Source organism: Bos mutus, chromosome 13 (assembly GCF_027580195.1).
Source record: "Bos mutus isolate GX-2022 chromosome 13, NWIPB_WYAK_1.1, whole genome shotgun sequence".
NCBI lineage: Eukaryota > Metazoa > Chordata > Mammalia > Artiodactyla > Bovidae > Bos > Bos mutus.
The window spans coordinates 48,531,083-48,544,956 of NC_091629.1; the positions used below are offsets into that span (position 1 = coordinate 48,531,083).

The 13,874-nt window shown below is 39.8% G+C and overlaps 1 protein-coding gene across 3 annotated transcripts in view; it reads left to right on the forward strand.

Moving 5' to 3' along the window:
• The window catches only part of ACSS2 (acyl-CoA synthetase short chain family member 2), a 46,851-nt gene that overhangs the window by 18,044 nt on the left and 14,933 nt on the right, over positions 1-13,874 (forward strand). The gene's annotated exons all lie outside the window — the stretch shown is intronic.

Sequence of the window (13,874 nt, forward strand, 5' to 3'; positions counted from 1 at the left end):
GGGTGGGAGGCACAGGGCAATAGCAGGGGAACCAGTAAGGGGGCATGGCAGCAATTGAGATAAGATATGATAATGGAGATAACAGTAGAAGCTGTGAAAAGTGGTCAGAATTTGAAAGTTTTGTTTTTGTTTTTTGCTGTGCTGTGAGGCTTGTGGGATCTTAGTTCCCTGAGACCAGGGGTTGAACCCAGGCCCTCAACAGTGAGAGCATCAGGGAGTTTCTCAGATTTTTTGAATTTGTCAATATTTTGAAGGCAGAGAGAACCAGTAGAATTTACTGATGAACTTGATGTGTGGGTATAAGAGAATGGAGTCAAGAAATAAAGGTTGTTTTTTTTTTTGGTCTGAGTACTAGAAAAATATAATTTCCATTAGTTGAGTTGGAGAAGAAACCGGGAGGAAAAGCTTTGAGGAAGGATCAGAAATTTGTGTTCATGCACAGCTGTAAAATTGCAGCTGTGACATGTGTTAGGTAGCCAATAAAGAATTTCAAGTAGAGATATGACATATCAAGAGTTATACTTTGAAAAGATCACTCTCTTGATCGTGTATATATTTAAAAAAATAATAATAATAACCCCCCCCCACAAAGCCTATTCAAGGATCTGCAGGCAGAGGTGCTGACCATTGCTTTATGACCTTTGGCAAGTGATGAAACCCTTCTGAGCCTCAGTTTCCTGACCTTTAAAATGGGAATAGCAAATCTTGTCCTGCCAGATTCAAAAAATTCCTACAAGGATTAGCTGAGATGAAAGATAAGAAAACACACCGAAAAGGTGTGTTATTATGAATTGGTGCTAATACTCACATACTCACACATATTACACACATCTAAGGGTATTATTAGGCAGAAGGATTCAGGACTGGCAGCCACACATGACTTTTCTATCCTTTCCAAAATGTCCTTCTTTCCTCTGATAAGCATAGCCTCTTTTCTCAAACTTGGCTCAGAATCCACGGTTTCTAGGAAGGGTTTCATGATTGATCATGCTTAAGTTATTTCTTTGCATCCTTTTTGTTAATTTCCTACTTCTGCATTTTCTTCTTCCCCTTTCTCGCTGTTTACCAATATTGGCTTGATATGGTGGGTGGTTTAGATCTCTCTAATTAGAGATTTTAAGCGTCTGAAAGTAAGGAATAGCCTCTTACTCCCTTAGTTTCGTAATTTGGCAAACAGAAGGTGCTGGTCGTTGGGTGGTCACTCTGGCGAAGATCATCCATTTCCAGTCCTCTGTGGCTTGGGAGTTTAGTAGGTAAAAAGTTTTGAAGTAGGGGAAGAACCTTTAGTCTAGGAACCTCTCCTACTCTTCTTTACCTACAGAATAAAATTTAAACTCAACATTTGCAGCCCTATATATGTATGAGCTGTCTCTAGCCTGTATTATTAATCTTTAAAGTTTTGAAACATACTTAAACTGATAGAAAAGTTACAAGTACAGCTCTTTCCCAGTTACCGGGGCCTGTATTTAAGCAGAGGCAGGAATGTGGAAGCTGACAGGCCAGTGGCCTGGTGCTGGGTCTGTAGCAAAATGTGACCTGTTGATAACCCTTTAAATCCCACTTCAACCAAGAGGTGAAGTTAATCAGCGAATCTGGGGCTCTGAACACACATGGAGTCTGGAGGGTCAGCTTTTCTCTGGCCAAGAGCTGCTGCTGCACACCTCTATTTGAAAGCAACACTTTGCTGCAGTGTTGATGCAACAGCCCCTGGATGCAGGGGCTGTACAAGGGCAAGGTAAAGCTGAATTACCTGACTGAATTACCTGAGCCTGACTGTCAAGGGTTTTTTGGAGATGTTTTCATGCTTGCCTTGGCTGAGTCCATCCACCTCACCTGAGTGCTGATCTGCCAGCACCATATCAGAGTCTGTAAGCAGGTAGTGAACATAGAATCCTTCATTGCCTGCGAGGCCTCCCAGGAAGACATTTGTCTTTTTCCCCTTTTTTCCTTACCAGGAGGCCTCATGAAGAGGAAGAAAAAGAAAGGCCAAGCTGGGGCTGGACCTGGCAATAAAGAGCAAGTTTAAGCTCGTCCATTACCACCTGGACTGGTGGATTGTCTGATTTTCTAGTCAGATAATAAAACAGGATCAACACTTAAAGGAAAAAAAAAAAAGGAAAAAGAAAAATTGCACGTACAATACAAATAGCTTTTTTTTTGAACCATTTGAGAGTAAGATGCAGACCTTGAATTGTGTACATTTCCAACAAAGACTTTCTCCTGTATAACTGTAACATAGCTATCAAAATCAGGAAATCAATACTGATCCATAATTATCATCTAATCTTCAGATTCCATAGAAGTTTTGCCAGTTGTCTTAATAATCTCCTTAATGGCAGAAGGATCTAGTTCAGAATCACACATGACGTGCAGTTGTCGTGTCTTTTTAGTCTCCTTCAATCTAGAATAGTCCCTTAGTCTTTTCTGGATTTTCATGGCCTTGACATTCTATCATTTCAATCTTATAGGCTACAAAATACAGCTTAAGGGTCTAAATTGAATTGGCTGATCTTTCATTTTATACCAATGATTGAGATTTTTTTTTTAAATTATGAATTTTTCAGCAAGGACTTCCAAAGAGTTGCCAATTTAAAATTGTATGAAGTAAGGGTTGCTGCTTCTGCTGCTGCTAAGTCACTTCAGTCATGTCCAACTCTGTGCAACCCCATAGACGGCAGCCCACCAGGCTCCCCCGTCCCTGAGATTCTCCAGGCAAGAACACTGGAGTGGGTTGCCATTTCCTTCTCCAGTGCATGAAAGTGAAAAGTGAAAGTGAAGTCGCTCAGTCGTGTCTGACTCTTCTCGACTCCATGGACTGCAGCCTACCAGGCTCCTCCGTCAATGGGATTTTCCAGGCAAGAGTGTTGGTTGCCATTGCCTTCTCCGAAGTAAGGGTACTTTTGTGCAAATTCATACATTGAATTAGAGGTAAACAGTAATCTAGGTCTGGTGACCCAAATATTTACCTTCGGATATTGTTAATATCCAGATTCCTGGATCCCACCCAGCCTATTGAATCAGAATTTTCAGGGGATAAGATTTCTGACTTGTATTTTTAAAACTTGCTCACATGTTTTTGATATGGTGGGCAGTGGCAGGATCTGTTTGAAAAGTAATTATTTATGTTAGTGATCTAATACCCAGAAGAATTTTGATATGTAACTCTTCATAAATTTTAAAGTTCAGATTTAAACATTTTATCAAAAGATTAAATAACTGCAAAGAATCTAATTTCCAATGTGTTTTTATTGTATATATATATATGTTATATATCTTTTTCAAAATCTTGAAGCTGCACATTTAGCTCATATAATTTATAGATAATGTTCATCATATAACCTAATTTGCACAGACAGTTCTGTCAACATGTTACTCCTTTCAATATTGATTTCTTATAGAAGCTCTCTGGTTTGCTTCCTTGGGGTTCTCCCTCTGAATTTATGCATTCTCAAATTGTCCCTTTGTTTGGCACTCTAGAGGGTTTTTTTTTTTTTTTTTTTAAACCTCAGCATTGTATAAGCATAATAAAGTTTGGGATAAAAGAGAGACATGGCATTTTTTTGTAAAGTGGGAGAAAGAAAGTGGGAAAGGAAAACCAACTTAGATCACTGTTAGGAAAGAGTACATGTGAAAGTTGAAACTCTGGACACTTACTCTCTTAAAACTTTTCCTGCTCAGGTACCCATAGGAATAGAGTGCTATACCTTAAAAATTACTAATTTAAGCTATGTCTACCTAAATAGCAAAGAACTATTGCCATGAATCTTTTTGCATGTGTCTGTTATACTTGAGAGACTTGTTGTACACGTAGTGTGTTGTCACTGGCTGTTCTTCCCACTCGCTTTTCCTAATCTAGGCATATTCTTATCTAAGGCAGCATTCCAACTAAAGTGGTAATAAAGGAGCTGAGAGGGCTGCCCTCATTCATTTATTTTGGGGGAGACTAGCATGGTAGGAACAACTGGATGATAGGAATGAGTATGATTTTCCTCCTGTAGGAAGGCATGTAGGCATTGGGAGAAAGGTTACCTTCTATATTAGCCCAGGCCTGCCTTCCTGACAGAGAAGATGTGTAGAAATCAACTGGCACCAAAGCCACTTTGGCCAAGGGGAACAGGCGCAAGGTCTCTGGCTCAAGGCCTAAAAATAGCTGGCAGGAGAACAGGGTGTATTAATAGCTCAGATTGCAAAGCATGTGTCCCATAGCCTGAACCTCATATTCAGGGGCTTCTTCCAGTCTCTTTCATGGCATAGAGTCCAGGATTGAGTCCACTGTAGGGGCTCAAGAAACTTTTCTATATATGTTTCCAAATCCCATGCCACAAGTTTTAAACTTTTCCCCTCTGTCTACCATTTCCCCCTGCGTGTTTAGCATCTGTCTTCTTCATTTGTATCCTCTATAATCCCCTCTTTCCTTCCATGTTTCCTCACTCTGATCACCCTAGATCCGGCTGATCATGTAGGCAGAGAAGTTTATTCATTCACTCTTTTATCCACTCATTTCACAGTTATGTATTAAGTGCCTACTATGTGTCAAAGTTTATGCTTCGCACTGAGGAGGAAACAGATTAAAAGATACCCTGTCTGTCTTTAAGAAACTCACAATCCAGTGAGAGAAACAGGTGTATGCTATGACTATAATGCTAAAAATAAAATAAATAAATGCCAAGTCTTTAGGTAAATAGACAGTATGAATGAATGAATAGTGCTAAGGTACAATCTTTCAGGAAAGAAAGATTTGTAAAGATGTCTGTTTTTTCCAAATTATTCTGTGTGCTTATTGCAGTTCCAATCAGAATTGCAATAAGTTTTTAAAATTTGAGATATAATTCATAAAATACAATTGGTCATTTAAAGCACACCTCAGTGATTTTTGGCATATTCACAGAGTTGTACAAACATCATCACAATCTATTTTAGAACATTTTCACCACCCCAAAAAGAAACCTCATACTCATTAGCAATCACTCCTCATTTTCTTCCAACTTTCCTTGCTGTCAGACCGAGGCAATCACTAATCTATTTTTTGTCTCTATTCTGGACAGTTCATATGAATGAAATCATACAATATGTGACCTTTTGTGTCTAGCTTCTTAAACTTAGAATAATCTTTTCAAGGTTCATCCATGTTGTAGCATGTGTCAGTACTTTATTCCTTTTTATACAAAATAATACTCCATTGTATGGATATGCCACATTTTATTTATCCATTTTTCAGTTGATGTATACTTGGATTGTTTTCACTTTTTGACATCATGAATGATGCTGCTGTGAATCTTTGTGTATAAGTTTTTGTATGGATGTATGTTTTCAGTTCTCTTAGGTTATTATAGTTTTACTAAAATCCACGCTTGGTGGACTTTAACCCCACAGTTCTCAGGACTCCTGCACTTTGATTTTCTTCTTTCTGCTAATCCTGGGTTTTGGAAACATCACTCCCCTTATGTAGGCCAGTTCATTTAGCAGGAGAATGCCCTGAGGCATATAGACTCTAGAGCTAGCCACAGGTGACTGTTAATATTTAAAATAGATTAAATTAAATTAAAAATTCAGTTCCTTCACAACATTTTAAGTGTTCAGTAGCTATATGTGGCCTGTGGCTACCATATTGAATAGCTCTGCTTTACAATAATAGTGCTGCTAAGTGCTAAGGAACCTCCAGGCCATCACTTCCCATCTGTGCGTTTGGTTTCTCATCTGTGAATAGGGGTGGTGAACATCAAAAGCCCCATCTTCCTCTGGCATTCTAAGTGATTTATGATTCAGTCTTTGGTACTTGCCTCCTCCCACCTCCTCCTCCAACCCTTTTCCTTGTTCAGCCAGGAGTATCCAGAGGGAACATTAAGCTGCTAATGTGTCAAGCTATGTTGCTCCCACACCCCGCTCCCTTGGTGAATGGGAAAGTGACTTGAGGATATACTTATGTCTAAGTGCTTCACATTTGTGCAGTGCCTCATGGATCATAGAACACATTATTTCTTAATTTTCCCAAATCAAAGAATCTCAAAACTGGAAGCATCTTAAAGGTCATCTGAAAGTTCACTGAACATGAATCACATGGGTTGTTTATAAAATGAAATTCCAAGGACCCCACTCCCTCGAGAATGATCAAATAGACAACAGGGTTTCCCTGTTCCAACCTGCACAATCCTATGCTTCTGGACAATTCTGGCATTTAGAAAAAGTGTTAATCACTCAATTGTGTCCGACTCTTTGCAACCCCATGGACTATAGGCCGCCAGGCAACTCTGTCCATGGAATTCTCCAGGCAAGAATGGAGTGAGTAGCAATTCCCTTCCTCAGGGGATCTTCCTGACTCAGGGATTGAACCTGGGTCTCCCCCATTGCAGACAGATTCTTTGCCATCCAAGCCACCAGGGAAGCCTGACATTTGGAAAGGCTTTCTTTATATTGCACTCTCCCAATTGACCTAGCTCTTCCAATTATAGTTATGCTATGCTATGCTATGCTAAGTCACTTCAGTAGTGTCCGACTCTGTGTGACTCCATAGACGGCAGCCCACCAGGCTCCCCCGTCCCTGGGATTCTCCAAGCAAGAACACCGGAGTGGGTTGCCATTTCCTTCTCCAATGCATGAAAGTGAAAAGTGAAAGTGAAGTCCCTCAGTCATGTCCTACTCTTAGCGACCCCATGGACTGCAGCCTACCAGGCTCCTCTGTCCATGGGATTTTCCAGGCAAGAGTACTGGAGTGGGGTGCCATTGCCTTCTCCAACCAATTATAGTTACAAAATACTAATTTGTTTCCCATAATAATCCTTCAGGTTCATTCATTCATTCAGAAAGTATTTATTGAGCACCTATTATATACAAGGTTCTTTGCAAGGTCTTGGGGATTCAGTAGTGAAGAAGACTAACTTGGTCTCTGCCTTCAGGAAGCTTACAGTCTAGTAGGTGAGACAGACAATTAGCAAAAAACCCCAAAAAACAGTAACTAAATAAGACAATTACAACTTGAGAAAAATGCTATAAAAAATGAACAATTTTGTGATGAAGAATGTCAGGAAGGACTGATGCTGGTCATGGAAAGCTTCCCTAGGAAAGTGACAGTTAAACTGAGATCTGAAACATGAGGTAGAGCAAACCATTCGAAGAGTTCAGGAAAGACAGTAAAAGACCAAGGCATGTTCTCTCAGTCAGAAGGCTAATGTGTTTGGAGTCTGGTAAGCAGAATGAAACAATGGCACATAATGAGTTGGAGAAGATACTGTAGCCTGGTTTGTGTTTATAATAGTTCATTTTGGTTTATGTATATATTGGAAGGGGGCAGGAGTGTAGTGGGAGGCCAGCGTGGCGTCACTGTGGTCATCTAGGCAAGACATGACGGTGGCTCATACTAGGGTTGGCAGCAACAGAGATACAGGTGTTTGAGACTTACTATCAGGTTTCTCATTATATTCTCACCTCCAGGCTAAACAGATAAGTCTGGTCTTCCTTTTATAACAGTTTTGACTCCTCTCATCTGGGTACTTCTCCCCTGGAAGACAACTCACTAGGTTTGATCCTGCCTTCTGATGCTTCTGTGAGGAACCCAGTTTTCCCCATCTATTTTTTTTTTTTTTTTTTTGCTCAGCTCCTTCCTCCTATCTTGTGCTTTACTTTTCTGCTAGTTTAGGGAACTAAAATCTCCAATTCAATGACTATCCTCATACAAAGAGAAAGAGTTCCAGTCTTCCCTTGTCATTAATTAGTTACAAGTTTTTCACTGATTTGACCATGAACCTTAAGTATTTACTGTGCCAACTGTGCTTAGAGAAAACAGAAAGGAAGAAGACACAATTCCTTCCCTTCAAGAGCCCAGGGTATAATGGGAACAATAAGGCCCCAATAAATGTAATACAGGTAGAACCAATAGATCACAAGGAAAGTGAGATAAAGGGACTTGGAAGGAAGAAAGAATTTTCCACTTTGAGGTAGGTGAGGAAAAGAGAAATTAGGGAAGACTTTCTGGAAGATGTTACCTTGGAGTATCTGGGACTGGGGGTGGACAAGTGCTTTTTTATATGGCATGGTCAAAGATGACCTCACTGAGAAGCCAACATTTGAGCAATAACTCAAAAGATAGGGAATAAATCATGTGGCTCTCTGGGGGAAGAATACTCAAGTGGAGGGCAAAAGTTCTGAGGTTAAGTGTGATTGGTGTTGCCAAACAGTAAGGAGGCTATGTGGCTGGAGCAGAGAGGTGGGGAGAGGAAGAGAGAATGGGAGTATTTGAGGATAGAGAGGTAATGAGGGAGTCATTTAGTAGGTCAGTGTGAGGACTTTTACTCAAAATGATATGGGATGACATCTGAACATTTTGATCAGAGGAATGACATGATCTGACATACTTAATGGAGACTTTGGACTATGATGATAGTGGATGTGAAGGGAAGTAGTCTGATTCTGAAGATATTTTGCATCAGTAATGGATAACAGTGAATATGGAGAGTGTAAAGATAAGCTAGTTGTAGAAGTTTTCCTTTAAAAAAAGATTATAAGAGACACAGACGTATAGAACAGTCTTTTGGACTCTGTGCAGGGGGTGATGATTTGGGAGAATGGCATTAAAACATGTATAATATCATATAAGAAAAAAAAGAAGAGTATATGAGATATAAAAATTTCGATTCTTTGGTATGTGAAAAAAAAAGTAAAAAAGATCATACATAGACCCGATAAAACATTACAATTAAAAAAAAAAAAAGATTATATGCCTTGAGCTGTCCCATACCATATGGCTTCCAGGTAAAAGGGAAGTAGCTGGGTCTGCTGCAGGGTTCCCAATCTGTAGCCTATCAGCTAAATCTTTGATTAATAGTTTTGTTTGACCACAGTGTTTAAATTTAAAGTTAATTGCATCAAACTTAAAAATTCAGAAACAGATTCCAGGTCTCTCTTGAAAAACTGAAAAATTGGGCAGTATTGAGACCTTATTCCCAGAGGGCAAAAGGTAATAGGCGCTGCGTTTAAGTGCTAGATGCCTCCTTTCCAGAGCACGTATTCTCAAGTTTTCCAGTCCCCGCACCTCTCTATTTTTTCCCCCTAAAACTAAGTGTCATTGTGCACATGCTGCTGTTTGTTTTTTTCTTTTTATTTTTTGATATAGTAAAATATTTTATTTACTTATTTTATTCAAATTTTAAAATTATGAAATATTCTGAATATATAAAATGTAGAGATTTATATTATAGGCACTCACTTGTTCATTTTATATGCTTATTACATACTGATATTTCACTTAGTCTTTTTATTATTTATTTATTTAAAATTTTTTTATTATTTTTTATTTTTTAATATAAATTTATTTATTTTAATTGGAGGCTAACTACTTTACAATATTGTATTGGTTTTGCCATACACTGACATCCGACATGGGTGTACATGTGTTCACCTGCTGCTGCTGCTGCTAAGTCACTTCAGTCATCTTTTTTAAATTGAAGTATAATTTGCTTACAATATTGGTTTTAGGTGTATAGCATAGTGATTCAATATTTTTATACATTACAAAAATGATCATCAAAATAAGTCTAGTTACCATCTGTGACCATACAAAGTTGTAGTATTATTACTATATTTTCTATGCTATACCTTACATCCACAAGACATTTATTTTATAGCTGGAAGTTTGTACCTCTTAAGCTCCTTCACCTGTTTCACCCATTCCCCACTCTCCTCTGCCCCCAGCAACAACCAGTTTGTTTTCTATATCTATGAATCTGTTTCTGTTTCATTATGTTTGTTTATTTTTAGAGTCCACATATAAGTGAAATCATAGGGTGTCTGTCTTTCTCTGATTTACTTCATTTAGCATAATATCCTCAAGTCTGTCTATATTATCACACATGGCAAGGTTTCACTCTTTTCTTATGGCTGAGTAATACTACATTTTGGGGGTATGTGTGTGTCCCCATGCACATGTGTGTGTGTGCATGTGTGCTCCCTCCCCTCTCCCAACCAGCCGTGGCCCCAGCCGGGTGTATATGTCAGAGAAAGAAGACACTGGAAGGAATAAGGTGCCTCTATCAATAATGTATAACTTGAGCACAGAGCCAGGGAGAGAGATGTACACTCTGTGTGTGTGTGTAACTGGAAGTGGGCTCAAGTAAGCTGTTCTCGTATTCTTGTATGCTGCTGCTAAGTCGCTTCAGTCGTGTCCGACTCTGTGTGACCCCATAGACGGCAGCCCACCAGGCTCCCCTGTCCCTGGGATTCTCCAGGCAAGAACACTGGAGTGGGTTGCCATTTCCTTCTCCAATGCGTGAAAGTGAAGTCGCTCAGTCGTGTCCTACTCTAGCGACCCCATGGACTACAGCCTACCAGGCTCCTCCGTCCATGGGATTTTCCAGGCAAAAGTACTGGAGTGGGGTGCCATTGCCTTCTCTGATTCTTGTATAGGTTTGTTCTTATCTGTGCCTGTGCACCTTCTATGTACCAGTCTCTATTCTAGGTATTGAATCTCATCGCTAGGGATGTAGCAATGAACAAGACAGACAAGGTCATTGTTATCATGGGATTTATATTCCAGTGAAAGATACAGATAATACACAAGTGAATAAAATACATGAGCTAATTTCAAATCATAGAAGGTTCCACAAAGAAAATAAAACAGGATAATGTGATAGAGAGTTTCTGGAAGGTGCACGTAGGTAGATACATACGTGTGTGGTGCATATACTTGCAGATGGGCCCATGTTCGAGTCCTATATCCATATATTAATGCTGTTTGTTCCTATGTGTGCAAATGAGCAGTTCCTATGTCTACAATGTTTTTTATATTAGTATATATGTTTTTATGTATGCAGGGGTACATAGGTCAGCATACATATGGGGACACGTATGCATGGGTGTGAGGTGTACGTCAGCATTTAACTGTAACTAGAGATGTTCCTGTTTGCCACTTGTCCATGAGCCAATTAAGGAAGTGACTTTTTCTGCATCCGGCATTCAGGGCCATTTGCCAGCTTCCTCTCTCCCAGTTCCTTCCCACTTTAAACAGCTCTGTGCTTTTCTCCTGTCAGCTCTAGGAAGGTGAAGCCAATGAGAGGATAGTAACTAACTCATTGAGCCAGGAGCTGGAAAGAAGCTGATAATCTTCTGTGAAATCGCCAAAGACCTGGCTTCCCTGCTAGTCCCTGTCCTTCACACTATGAGGAGACAGCCTGACTTGAAGTCAGAAGACCTGAGGATCTATTCTTGGTTCTGCCGCTTATTATTGTGACCTTGACAAGCTCCTACCTCTCTCTGGGTTTTAGTTACCTCCTTCGTAAGTTCTCTGGGTGGTAAGGAAGGAAAGGAAGCACAGTGACCTTTATGGAGGGCTACATGGTGCTGCCTGAAAGAGGTGGGAAGGCATTCTGAGCTGGGGCATTGGTGTGATTAAGATTGTGGAAGTGGCACTTTGTGTATAAGGGAAGCCAGGAAGAATCTCCTTAGGATAAAATTCAAATTTCTTACCGTGCCTACAAAGCCCTATGTGATCTGACTGCTGCCTACTTCTGATTCTTACTCTCCTTCTTGTTCACTACACTCCAGCCATATTAGCTTCCTTTCTGTTCTTTGAATAGGCCAAGCTCTTTACTACCTGCCCAGGATACTCTTCTCAAGAACTCATACATTTGCCTGCTCTCATTGCTCAGGTCTTAGCTCAAATGTCACCTCTCCAGAGAGAGGCCTTCCCTGATCATCCTACTTAGGGAACTTATCCTCTAGTATTTATCAGTATTTCAAATGTCCATATCTTTGACCCAACAATTTCACTTCTAGTAATTCATCCTTCAGATATATTTTCAAGTGAGTAAATGACATATTAATAAAGATACTCATTGAAATATTTATTTGTTAAATAAATTATGGCACACACAAATAGTAGAACATTATGCATATGACAAAGAAAATGAAATAGCACTGTAAGTCTTAATGGAAAATGATATCCAGATATATTGTTAAATTTAAAAATTAAGCAAGATGATCAAGCTCTATATTTAAGATTTATGCAGTTTATTGAATGCATATTATATTCAATAAAAAACAAGATACAGAAAAATGCATATTGTATGCCACCATTTGTATAGGAAAAAAAGAGAGTATATAAACACAGAAGCATGTTTATATGCTTGTCTAATAGGCCTGTCCTGTGCTTAAAGCTCTTCTTTCCCACCTCCCCATTCTATGCTTTTTTGGGGACTTTGAAGTATTTATTTCTCTTCTGAACAGCGTTAAAATTCAATTTTCAAATTCACTTAAAAAATTTACATATCTTTTTATGTTCAGTTCAGGTCAGTTGCTCAGTTGTGTCCGACTCTTTGCGACCCCATGGACTGCAGCACGCCAGGCCGCCCTGTCCATCACCAACTCCCAGAGAATGCTCAAATTCATGTCCATTGAGTCGGTGATGCCATCCAACTGTCTCATTCTCTGTTGTCCCCTTCTCCTCCTGCCTTCAATCTTACCTAGCGTCAGGGTCTTTTCTAATAAGTCAGTTTTTCGCATCAGGTGGCCAAAGTATTGGAGTTTCAGCTTCAGCATCAGTCCTTCCAATGAACATTCAGAACTGATTTCCTTCAGGATTGACTGGTTTGATCTCCTTGCAGTCCAAGGGACTCTCAAGAGTCTTCTCCAACACCACCGTTCGAAAGCATCAATTCTTTGGCGCTCAGCTTTCTTTATGGTCCAACTCTCACATCCATACATGACTACTGGAAAAACAATAGCTTCAACTAGACAGACCTTTGTTGGCAAAGTAATGTCTCTGCTTTTTAATATGCTGTCTAGATTAGTCATAGCTTTTGTTCCAAGGAGCAAGCGTCTTTTAATTTCATGGCAGCAGTCACCATCTGCAGTGATTTTGGAGCCCAAAAAGATAAAGTCTGTCACTGTTTCATTTCCCCATCAATTTCCATGAAGTGATAGGACTAGATGCCATGATCTTAGTTTTCTGAATGTTGAGTTTTAAGCCAACTTTTTCACTCTCCTCTTTCACTTTCATCAAGAGGCTCTTTAGTTCTTCTTTGCTTTCTGCCATAAATGTGGTGCCATCTTTGTATCTGAGGTTATTGATATTTCTCCCAGCAGTACTGATTCTAGCTTGTGTTTCATCCAGTCCGGCATTTCACATGAAGTACGGAGAAGGCAATGGCACCCCACTCCAGTACTCTTGCCTGGAAAATCCCATGGATGGAGGAGCCTGGAAGGCTGCGGTCCATGGGGTCACTGAGGGTCGGACACGACTGAGCCGACTTCACTTTCACTTTTCACTTTCATGCATTGGAGGAGGAAATGGCAACCCACTCTAGTATTCTTGCCTGGAGAATCCCAGGGACGGGGGAGCCTGGTGGGCTGCCGTCTGTGGGGTCGCACAGAGTCAAACATGATTGAAGCGACTTAGCAGCAGCAGCAGCACTCTGCATATAAGTTAAATAAGTAGGGTGACAATATACAGCCTTGACATACTCGTTTCTCAATTTGGAACCAGTCCATTGTTCCACGTCCAGTTCTAATTGTTCCTTCTTGACCTGCATACAGATTTCTCAGGAGGCAGGTAAGTTGGTCTGGTATTCCAATCTGTTTAAGAATTTTCCACAGTTTGTTGTGATCTACACAGTCAAAAGCTTTGGCATAGTCAATAAGCAGAAGTAGATGTTTTTCTGGAATTCTCTTGCTTTTTCTATGACCCAACAGATGTTCCAATTTGATCTTTGGTTCCTTTGCCTTTTGTAAATCCAGATTGAACATCTGGAATTTCTTGGTTCACATACTGTTGAAGACTAGCTTGAAGAATTTTGAGCATTACTTTGCTAGCATGTGAGATGAGTGCAATTGTGCAGTAGAATTATTTAAAAATCATAAAATTGAAAAATAATACTGAAGGGGATATT